Here is a 12,420-nt window from a genome sequence, read left to right as displayed (position 1 = left end):
ATATATATATATATATATATATATATATATATATATATATTATACAATAGTGTATATATATGAAAAAAGCTTTTCTATGAACACTTTGGACTTGTAATCATGTATGCCAGAGTTTATGTTTGCAAAGTCACAGTTCTTGCCAATTGTTCTGCTGCAAAACAAAATAATGCTACATACATTATATCTGAGGTAAAGGACACAACTCCCCCCCACCAATAAAAATGAGGGGCATATAAACAGCCATCATAAATAATATTGGCAATAAGGATAATTGCTGAAGAAACTTTTAATGCTTTATAAGGTATGCATTCAGGGACAAGTGCCTTCAAGTGGAGAAAAAGTAGATCTTTAGAAATGTACTTTTTCACACAGTTTATCAAAGAATCACACTCCTGAGCCTAGTAATTATATTTCCTAGACTAGCCTTCTTCAAGCTGGTACCTTACAGGTTTCCAGACCAACTCCCATAATCCCCAGTCAAAATGGTCAGTGGCCACATTAGCAAAAGAGCCTGTCTGCCTCATATTTGCATAATATGTATCTGCTCTACGTGCTGCTCATGTAAAGAGCCACTGGTGGATAAGACACTTCCAGACTACACTATTTCCACACCCCAGTCTTGCACAAAGCAACGGGAAGGCAACCTACAACTGTCTCACTTCGGGCCTGAAAAAATAGAGAACGTAGAGAAATCACTGAGAACCAACCAGTTGACCAGTCACAGAGTGTAAAATACCTCATCTCATAAGTAGCCTGCCTCTGAGCTACCAGAGATCCCGGAGCAACAAAAAAATAAAAATCCCTCACTGCCACACTGTAATTAAAGAATTTGCATAATACAAGAAAATAAATGCAATAAAACAAACTGTTAGGACTCCTTTCCACATTTTCATTTTTTGGTCATTTGCAAAAATAAAAATCTGATAGATTGCTATGAAGAGAAGCTAGTTGCAAAAACACCATTCTGTTCCATTTAAAAGCCTCTTGAAGATGGGAGAGTGAAATGACGGTGTGTCAGCATTTCTGTAATCAGGCATGTTCCCAATGAGTTTAATCCTGGTCTCATATTTCTGCAGTGACTAGAGTATAAGATATATGTTCTAAATAATACCTACAGATAAGTACCAGGTTTCTGAAGCTCTGGGATGAAGTTGCAGGGTCTAGCAGCCAGGAGGAAGAATGAGGCCCAAGCTCCTTTCAGCTGAAAAATGACTGGTTCACAGGCTTGCAGGAGTGCAGAATAGTAAACTACTTTGTTCCATTCTGGACAAAGCCACAAAAAGTTGATTCAGCTTACAAAACAGCTGACATTGGACAGGCTTGGGGTTGCTTATGAACTGTTGCAAGTCTTCATTCAGAACTTCCCAAAGTATATGAAACTGGGGCTTTTGGCCTCTAGGTCAGCAGCACTGCCTCAAAGTGACTTAAATGGTATCCATGGAAATCCACAATTATTTTTTAAAATATTGTTATGCCCCAAACCTCATAAGATGACTAAATTCTCACCAGATTTCATTTTATCACATGAACTCTCAGTGTAGAGGAGTACAGAGATAACTTTGAAGAAAGAATGTAACAACTAAGTAAATGTCAACTTGGTCCCAGGAAAGAAGGGATAAGAAAGAAATTCAAGATAACTCCACCTTATTCTGTTTGATATAAGAGTAGGCAGAGGGAAACACTGGCAGGTTTTCAAGATTCTGTTATTATACCCTACAATAAAATAGAGTTACAACAACCCTTGCAGTGTCTGTCTCCTCAACTGACCTATTTTGAAGGGCTGACCCTCAGGAATAAGACTGTCAAAATGTCATGAGATTCTGAGGAAGCTTCTGAGATTTTGGAAAGGTAATATTTAGTTTTAACATTTGAAAAACATTTTTAGCATCCATATCACCTTGCCAAATTGTGTGATGTTACCTCTGACTGAAAGGGTTTACCTTACTTCACAACTGGTTCCAGCAAGGCCATCACTAGCAGACACAGAGGAAGATCACAACAAATTATTTGGAACACAACGATAGGATACATAGATACATATATAGATATATCATTCTGATTGAAATACTGCTAGCTAAATGCAAATGAAATACCAACCACTTAGCATTCAAATTTAGGATAGAACACTGTGTACTTATTTAGAAAGCCCCTTGTTAAACACTTCCAAAGAAAGAACAGGTTAATAGAAAATGCAATGGGGAGAAAGTCCACCATTCCCACAACTGACCCCTTTAAACAGAAAAAAAGAAAGAGAGAGACTTCATGCATATATTCAGAAAAAGATTTCATACTTTAAAAGAAATGCAACTTCATATGACTGGTCTCAGAAAATATGATCCATCTGCATTTCCCTACAGAGAGGCTATATGCGGACATGTTATTTGAATAATTTTCAAGAGCATCAAAAATGAATTGCTACAAACCCTGAACAATTCAAATGCTGTTTCTGAGGCATATCACATTTGCAATATTTTATGGATGATTTGTGGGCTCCTCCAGCCCTACCTTTTAAGGAATCATATGAATTGGGCTACTTCTGCAGAAGTAGAAGTACATTTGCATCACTATTGTGGAGAACTTTCTCCACCACCATTTTGGCCCATGCCTATTTTACATCTTAGCCCAAGAGCAGAGAATATGAGGCTCTTCAGCTATACATCTCCCAAAGCCCTGGCCTCAGAGGTAATATTGAGGGATGATAGGAGAATCACAGATTTCAAATCCATGTGTAATCTAATCCCAGGCAATTTGGTCCAACATATACCACAATATGCTACCTGTCATGTGCAGTCTTCTCCCACTTTGAATTTTGTCTTTGCAACAAGAAAGGACAAATATAAGAGCTGGAAAGAAGAATAGATCTTTAAGGTAGTATCACGGGTTCTTTTTAAACTATACCCAATTTGGTTGACTCAGACTCAAAAGACCCACCAAAAGCACTGGACCCTAGACACTCGGATTTTTCTATCTCCCTATAAGAGCTGGAGAAAATACAAAAATGAAATATGCAAACATATATGTGTGAGTTATTTCTATGGCTGTTATCTTATCCTACCCTCTATTTCTATTCCTAACAAAACTATACAATTTTCTCCCTACTATATTCCACTACTATTACTATACTCTATATTATTACTTCTACTTATATGCTATATTACACCACTACTAGTATACTATTACTACTGTTATTATACTACTACTGTTACTAGCATACAACAGGGTTTTACTATTTTACAGACCCTGGTCTGTCTGTAAATCCCCCCCCCTCTCTCTCTGAGATTTCTTCTATTATTTTTTTCTTCTTTATTAACAGGTAGCATCTAAAGCACTTGCACTTTCCCAATGTTGGGCTGGGCTTGACCTATTCTGCCTCCTCTGGACCCTTCAGCCTCTGTGAAGAAAACACCTTCTTTTATTTGGCTGCTCCTCTGACAGCAGCTGAGTTTCGAAAACACACCCCCCTCTCCTCCCCCAGCTGTTTCAAGGCTGCACTTTTATAAGCAACTCTGCCATGCTGATGCTGGGGAGAAGGCAGGCAGCACAGGTGTCTGCAGTTGTTCCCCAACAGTCTGCTCTTCCACAGGTAAAGATAGTGCAGAACTATACAGATTATGTCAGAAAAGCTATAATTTAGAATTAATGGAGAATGCTAACAAAAAGGGTTCTTTTTTAATTCTGTTCAAAATAAAAACAATAGGAAAGAATCCGTATACCATCTGATCAGTGAAGACTCAAACTGCTAACAGGTATGAAAGAAAAGGCAGAGCAACTCAATTCCTTTTTTGGTTCAAACGTATCCCATAAGACTATATGGGTTCCACCAAGAAATTCTACTAGAACATTGTGGGGTGATATGGAAATAGGATTTGTATTTTTACTTACATGTATACCTACTTATACTTATTACTCTATTTTTATTCATGTTTTATTTAATCTGTTACATTACTTTTGTAAAGAGTTTTATTAATTATTTACTGTCTAATTGTTATCTTGATAAGGCCTTAGGGCTAATCAATAAACTTTGATTTGATTTGATTACTAGAACATTGTGAAAAGCAGAATGAAGGGGCAGGAGTCAAGTTAGCCATTGATAGAAACATGGTCAAGGAAGGCCTATTTACCGTGGGAACTAACTGACAGTTGATTGAACACTTAAGTATTCTCTCTAAGAAATCCCAGAAGTGCCAAATGACTGGAGGAGGACAAATGTTGACTCAATTTTCTAAAAAGAAGGAAGGGAGGACAAAACAACCAGTCTTACATGGATATCTTGGAAGATTCTAGAGCAGATCATAAAGAGATTGATCTGTAAGCATCCTGAAAACAATGCAGTAATTAGAAGAAATCATCATGGATTCGTAAGAACAAGTCTTGACAGATTAACCTTCTGTCTCCCTCTCTCTCTGTGATATTTTAACTTCCTTAGTAGATCATCGGAATGCTGTAGACATAATATATTTTGCTTTCAGAAAAGTGTCAAAGTATCCTACGACATTCTAATTAGCAAGCTACTTAAACATGGGCAGGATGGTATGATAATTAAGGGGATACCTAGCAGACTTTGAAATCATCTGGAGGGAAGAAGGTGGATTGGGATAATACCTAGTATAATCCTGGGTCCTTTACTTTTCAATATTCAATAGATGAAGAGGTATAAGAAATGTTTATAAAAGTTCAAGGTGACACAAGGGTGGGATAAAAATTTATAAGATAGAAATAAAATGAAAAACCATCTTGCTAGAAAAATAGGTTGAAAATAACAGAATGAAATTTAACAGCAAATTGCAAAGTACTTTCCTAATAAAAATCAAATGTATGGATATAGGAAGGGAGATACCTGTCTTGGTAAAGTACATGTGAAAAAATCTTGATACTGTATCTGATCACAGGCTGAATGTGAGTTGGCAGGGTAATGTGGCTGTAAAAAAAAAAAAGGCAAATGCATTTTTAGGCTGAATCAACAAATCCATAATGATCATATCATTGGAAGTAATAATGATATTACTTCCTACTTTATTCTAGGTAAAATATCCTAGTCTATTTTATTCTGTATTGGTCAAGCCCCATCTCAAGTGCTGAATCAAAGGCACCACACTTTATGAATGATTCAGGCCAGAACAAGTTCAAAGAAAAGCAGTGAGGATGTGGATAGAGGTTCGGAAGCGAAGTCCTACGAGCTGAGATTTAAGGAGCTGAGATATTTAGCCTTGAGAACACCGAGAGGGGAAATGTGATAGCACTCTTCAAGTTAAGTACGGAATAAATGTGACATAGAAGAAGGTAAAAAAACTGTTATTCAATGTTCCAAAGAACAGGATACAGAATGATGGATTTGACTTACAAAAATCAGAATCTGATTAAATAACAGAAAGAAAAGCCCTAACGGAAAGAACATTTGTACAATGGAAACAATTGCCCAGAGAGATGACAGACTCCTCTACACAGGATGTGTTCAAAGAGCTAGTCACCTCTCATGGATCCTTTAATTTGGATTCCTCTACTGAGCAGGGGGATGAAATGGCTTCTTCCAATTTTATGAATTTGGACATGTAATGCAAAGACCTAGTTCTCTGATGACGAACAGCAAGGTGGATGGACTTACTTACAGGGGCTATGGGTACACCATCAGAAGACCCAAAAGACCAGGTTAGGGACAGATCGTCATGGAGAAAACCTATCTATGTGATTGCTAAGAGTCAACAACAACTTGATGGCACATCATCAATCAGTGTTATGAATCTGTCATTATATAAAATAACTCTCCCAAATCTTAGCTGATTCCATTTAAACAGAGAGATCTTTATTTAATTTATGATGATTCTGATCATTCAGGCTTCAAATTCATGTGCAAAAAATACAAGGGCTGGTTCATTCTTCTCATATCATGAGCACACAGCCACAATTAGGTTGCTGCCAACCCTGTAGCTTTTCTGGTTCTCACCTGTTGCCAAGTCAGAGCAGACCTCTTTCAATTGGAAAAATGAATGGGCAAATGTTTATTTTCTAATCTGCATGGAATGAAGAGAATTAGAAGTATAAAGAACTAATAATACCTATGAAATATATATGGAATAACAAAGACCCATTAGCAGCAGAGCATCAGTGGGCTGGATATGGAATGTAGTATGCATCTTTCTATAGCAGAAAGTGATTGGCATAAGGAACAATTCTTGCACTTCTCTTGAAGGGCATAGCATGAGAAAAATTGAATGTAATAAATCATTCTGACAAAAATGAATAAGGAATTGAGAAAGATGGTGGCATTATCTGTGGACAACAATTTTGAAACCCTTCTGTATTCTGATTTTACTTTTACTTTTGCTCCTTATCTTCTTTCAGGACTGGATGACAAGAGAAAAAATGGCCATTACACCAATACAGATTGAGCTAAAACTCATGGTTTTGGAGTCTTCTCCTACAGTAAATATGGCAAGTGACCTAGTATTCTGCTTCACAGGAATTTCTGTGGTTAATAGAAAGTAATGCTCAAATATATCTATTCTGCCTTCATCCACTCTGCTCCAGGTAGAACATAGGTCTATGAGTGATACTTCTGGGTATTCTCTTTGCTTGCAACTGAGCTCTATTATAGTTGTGGTTCCTGGATTGATCTGGCAAATGCAGCTGCTTAGAGTCTGTGGATTGAAGCAACATAAAAGTTCAAATAAATAAATAAATAAATAGCAACATGTATGTTTCAGGTAGAACACCGGTGTTTGGAGAGAGAGGAAAGAGAATAAATCTCTTCATCCTCTCCAACAACTAATCAGCAGGGTCTCTGGTTTCCAAAGTTCATAAATGCAGCCCATTTCTTGTGCATCAGTGTAAGCAAAGGTATATGATGTTGGACGTATTTGCCTCCTCCATATGCAGGGTGTGGAGAAAGATGGTAGGACTTGGGGGTTATCCAGTGAAAATGAATGAATAAATAGCAAATAAATAAATGGCTAACCCTGCAATAAAAAAGGCCTGAGAAAAGAAAATACTGTTTCACATTATTCATGGTTAAGACATGACATTTAATCCTCACATTGGTAAGGGCTACTGGTTTATGTGGTTTGAAAAGTTAGTTCTAAAATCTTCATGGAAGATGATGATGATCTGTTGGGAACACTTAAGATTGTAGCTAATTGGAATCTCTCTGCACCAAGGTAATCTGCTAGTGAATGCTAGTTTCAAAAGTGGAGCTTGGAAAGGAAGGAAGGGGAAGGAGCTAGTCATTGTGGCTACTGTATATCTTGGCTCTGTAAGGGAAGTACTGGGCCACTTAATACCAGTTGTTAGAGTACTAGACTATCATCCCTCAACATCACATGTCCTTATGTCCTCCTTGTGGCTTCTGGTTGGCAATATTGCAGACAAGACGTTGGACTAGAACAGTGTATATTTTCAAGAATAATATAGCAATAAGAAAGGAGTAATTTTGGAAATCAGGTTTCACCACATGATCAGTATCCATTTTTGAAATACAGGTAGTCCTCAGTTTAAGAACGAGTTCCTAAGGTCTGTCCTTAAGTTGAATTTGTATGTAAGCTGGAACAGTATTATTGTATAATACTGCATAAGTAATATTGTGTAATGAACTTGAACCATTGTGTATTTAACTCGAATCATTGTGTATTTAAATTTTGCTAAAATAGGCTCCATTCTTAACTATGGGTCAACTGTAATCCAGGCATTCTTAACCTGTGGACTACCTGTATTTACTGCAAGTAATTCTTGTATTCTAAAAGGATTCAAATAATTTGCTGTAGAGTAACCAATCTTAAAGAGCAATGGATTTAAAAATAAATGCAGAAACTGTGTTTTGTAAAGTGCTTTTTATTCGGCATTGTCAACTGCCTAGGGAAGTACTCTCATGCAAGCTCGGCTAACCTAGGAAAACCATTGCTATTCAGTACATAAGGATAGGCATCAACGCTGCTAATGCGACTAGGTACATGCAGATTCTAAAACCGAGTACAGCTCGGGTTGCTTTCCAAACGAGTTGGAAGAATTCAGTAAATTAACTTTAGTTCCTCAGCTCACCATTTTTGTTAATATTTTCCATGATGTTCTCCCTTCTGCCTTTTGCTTTTATTGCTTTACATACTTTGAACAAAGTCCAGTGAAACTTAAGTGAGCTTATTTCCTATTGGTTTCAGTGGAAGATAATCAGCTTAATTTTCTCTCATTAAAGGAAAATAGAGTTAATATCCTATATTTCTGGGAGCAAGCCCCATTAAACTTAATGGGACTTATTTCTCAGGAGACATGAAGAGGATTGAACTGTTAATGTGTAATCTCATGCATCTTTTATTCCAACTGTATTCAGCAACACATGTTTCTAAACACAGTGCTTAACTTTGGTTGAATCTTGCTCCTTGTTGGTTTTCAAGGAACAAAATGTACATATTGTGTGGCCTGAAAAATTTCAAGGCAAATGTACTTTAGGAAGATAAACTGTATAATTCACAAATGGTGAGGGAACTATAGTGCATTTTGATCATTTAGTTCAATCAAATACTCCTACTTTAATAATTCTTGAAGAAAAAAGAGTGTAATGCTTATAAGCTAAAAAAAACCCAAATGTACTTACTATATCATGGAACAACAGCTTTGTTATAGTAAAACAGTAGGTGAAAAAATAATTTTAGAAATATTTGTCTTACTCTTAGAGCACACCAGGTGCATAATCTCTAAATTCATTACAATAGATAAAGCATAACCCTGAAATAGTACAGTAGTAAGCGAATCTTATTGTAGCCTGTTTTCAAGGAGTAGATTACCCAAGAATGTTCATCACTTGGCTGCAGTTCTAAGTGATGACTTCCACATGTCAATGGAAATTTAAGTGATCACAGATTTCATTTACACTAGGTCATCTTAACAAGTTACTTTTCAGTTCACATCCTCAACTGTGATTTGCATACATCTATGAAGTAATCCTTAATAAGTATAAAGAAAAATAAAAGTACAGATAGGTAAGTTCCAAACATATGAAACAACTCTAGATAAACATGGATTCTAATGTATCTTAAACAAATTAAGTGCAGTCATGTTTTCTGTTACAAATGTAGATAATTAGTTCTTACAAAATTCTGGTAGGTAACTAGATTAAAAATATATATTCCACAAATTGGAGATACATAACCAATTCTTTTAACCAATTCTTTGAAGAAAAATACAGATTTGCTTTGATTAGTCCAAGTGCATATATTAACGATCATCATTCTGGCAACTTTTCTTAATCCCACTTTTAGTTGGCTGGTCCATCCTGACTTGTTCTTTTTGAGATGACAGAACAACTCCATCTTCAGAGCTCAGCAAATCTAAGTTTCTGCTTTCATCTTCCTGCAGTGTTTCCTTTACTTCATCCCGACAGATCGTAATATGATAATCCATGCAGTCTTCAGAAAGTGGATGGTAAACATTTTCAGTTGAATTTATAGAACCAAATAGACCAATTCTGTCATTTCCAGGTAAAAAGTCTATTGCCACATGATCCAGTGAAATAGCACCTAACGTTTTGACATGTTCGATTGATTCCTTACTGCCTGATAATTTGCTATCGAAAGGAAATGCTGCAACGTCCACTTCCTCTAAAATGACTATGCTGTTAATGCATTGTTTTTGACAATGGACATCTTTATTTTTCTGCTGAATAAGACTATCCGAGGTAATGAAATCCTCTCCTTTGATGCTTTCTTCAACATCTGTAAGACTGAAAACGTCTGTGGAATGGCCTACTTCAGAGTCAGTTATACACAGCACCTCTTTATTTACATCCCATCTTTCTAGTCTTTCAAATGGAGATTCGGAGGCAGGGCTCTTTCCATAGCCCAGTTCTGTAAATAGACCATCTACATCCTCAAAAGATGTTTCCTGAGTACAAAGTTTGTGATGTGGAAAAGTAGTTTTAAAGCCATTATTACCATTGTTATTATTGTTGTTATTGTTCATAGCACTATTTTTATTACTCTGCCATTCAGCATCATCATCAGTGTTCGTAACTGGTATAACATCAGCAACGTTAACTTTGTTATTTTCTCCATCTTTCTCCTTTTTAGCACCTTGCATGGCTGCATTATCATATTCCTTTGCATTCCTTTCACTTGCCTTTTCCTTTTCTGATTCATTAACCACATCCACTCTCCTTTGCATGGTTCCATTTTCATCACTGCATATTTTTGCCGTAATAATACTTGTAGGCTCCTCTACCTTAGACACAGGAGTGGGAGAGGAGTGGTCGTCTGAATGTAAGTCAACAGTTTCATTTTTCTTTTGTCTTTTTGTCTCCCAAAGATGACTATCACCATTTGCGAGCTGTGGCTGGCTTGTGTCACCCATGGAAATATTTGTATGAATTCTCTCAGTCTCACATTCAGAAACTTTAGGGGGCCATTTTGGTTTATTTACTTTAACCATCTCAACTGAGAGTGATTTTTGGGGAGTTTCTGTAGAAGGAGGCCATGTAATGTTTAATTTGCCCCTCTCTGTATTCTGTTTTAAATGATCATCCACAGTTTCACAATGCACTTGTGGATTGTCAGGATACAACATATGATCAGTTGTTTTATTCACTTTTGATGTGGATGTATTAACTTCTTTAGCAGAAACACAACTAATAGGACCTTTTTGATTTTTGGAAATCCATAATTCTTTATGTTGCTTGTGTCCGAAGCCTTCATCATAATTTCCTTTGGATTTGAAAAGTTGCTTAAAATGTGGTTTGCAGTATATTTTACCATGGAGAGAAGCATAATTTCCTAAGCTGCCAAATCAAAGAAAAATGTTTTATAGTATTTTTCAATCGTAAATAGTTCAAGAATACTCTGTTTCAGTTGTCATTTTTAGATTCTAAAAATAACAATCTATAAATATAACTTTATATCGATATCTATCTGTCTACATATAATACTCATAAATTAAATAATATTTAGTTGGATCAATTCTTAGCCATACATTGGATTTAAGCTATGATGAAAGTTTTATGGGATTGCTCAGAATATGACTTAGTCTAACTCCAAGTTGTTCATTTTTAAGGTTGGGCTTTAAATTCTTAATTTTACTGTTTGTGAAATAAATAGCACAGGAATAGATCAACTAAGTCTTTTTTTAGGGCATTTCAAAGCAAAAGATTTTGAAAGTTAGTTATAAATTTGACAGTGTTTATCAGCCCACTGATTTCAACAGAATTGCTACATGCTGAACACTTCCCATTCACTGGGAAGTTAAATTAAAAAGATGTTCCTATTTCCACATGAAGTACAGAAAGAGAAGCTTGAGCTTTTTGTACTTTCTATGTTAACATTTTTATTTAAATGTCTTAAGTGATCTTTACTGAAACACCATTTTTCATTTTTTTAAAAAACAACAGGTGATAAATTGATATTCTGCATCACTACAAAAATTGCTTTCTCATTTACAATTCCTGCTACTTGTTTCTCTAACTATACCATTTCAGTGCTCCTGTGTTTTCCCTTAGGTTTCTTAGGTCTCTTGTCAAAGCACAGAAAATTTGACTTTTTTACAACTTTAGTATTAGTGTATCTTCTTTCCAAATTGCGTGATTTTGACATTTACAGTGGCTTACTGAGTATAGGATCCAACTGTGATACATCAGTTTCAGCATACTTTCACTATCAGTGCCATTTTTAGACTCTTTTTAAAATTGATACTTTAATCAATTTAATCTTATTCTCTCTCTCTGTGTACTTTCTGCTTGTGTATAGATTATATAGCATCCCTAGGTAAAAGGAGTCGGGGGATGACAAAATGTGTATTGCAGGTTGTTGTGGGGGAAACAGAAAGCAGGAATTTTAGGTATGTTCACCTCCTTGAGTTATATATAAAAAGGTGGAATAAAATAATAATAATAATAATAATAATAATAATAATAATAATAATAATAATAATAGGAAGCACTTACACACTTGGGTACAACTTTGCAATGCAAGTGCCAGTCAGGGTTTACGTTGTGATGTTTTGTCATTTTCATGTCATTGCAGTTTGTACCAAATGTACTATGTGTATTTAGGTAAAATGTTTAGTGAAAATTAAATTCTTTAAAAAACAGTTTCCTGGTTTCCTCCATTTTAAGCTAATGTTCTTTATTCTTTTTTTAATTATCATATTTAATTAGTGCAAAAACACATTTTAACCATTTTTTAAAAATGCTAATAAAATCATCATGGTGCAAGACAGACTAAATTTTAACAGTGCTTTAATACAAGTAAAGCATATCTTAAAATATTTACCTAGTTCATAAGTAATGCTAAGCCATAACATGATCCGTTTGTTTTTGCTTACAGCAGCTTACTATGAAAAAGAAAACTATTTTTTCTTTTTCTATGGTCTAAATTATCCAGATCTGAAATTATATGTGAGTTCAGCTGTTGGCTAAGATCATACATTGTTTCAGCTGCAGTCTGCTGAACA

General features: G+C 35.6%; 1 protein-coding gene across 3 annotated transcripts in view; it reads right to left on the bottom strand.

The window, feature by feature from the left end:
- Window positions 1-10,613: 10,613 nt before the first annotated feature.
- XIRP2 (xin actin binding repeat containing 2) overlaps window positions 10,614-12,420 on the bottom strand; it is a 115,861-nt gene continuing 114,054 nt past the window's right edge. For all 3 annotated transcript variants that reach the window (XM_088146696.1, XM_088146698.1, XM_088146697.1), the window contains exon 9: window positions 10,614-10,753. The gene's annotated coding sequence lies outside the window, so the exon portion shown is untranslated. The remainder of the gene's footprint in view (window positions 10,754-12,420) is intronic.

The sequence above is a fragment of the Python bivittatus genome, unplaced genomic scaffold (genome assembly GCF_059951505.1).
Source record: "Python bivittatus isolate LINGU-HERP-01145 unplaced genomic scaffold, Pbiv_v1 ctg000480_np1212, whole genome shotgun sequence".
NCBI classification, from domain to species: Eukaryota; Metazoa; Chordata; class Lepidosauria; order Squamata; family Pythonidae; genus Python; species Python bivittatus.
Note: the sequence above shows the minus strand (reverse complement) of the source record. Positions and strands in the feature narration are given on the sequence as shown.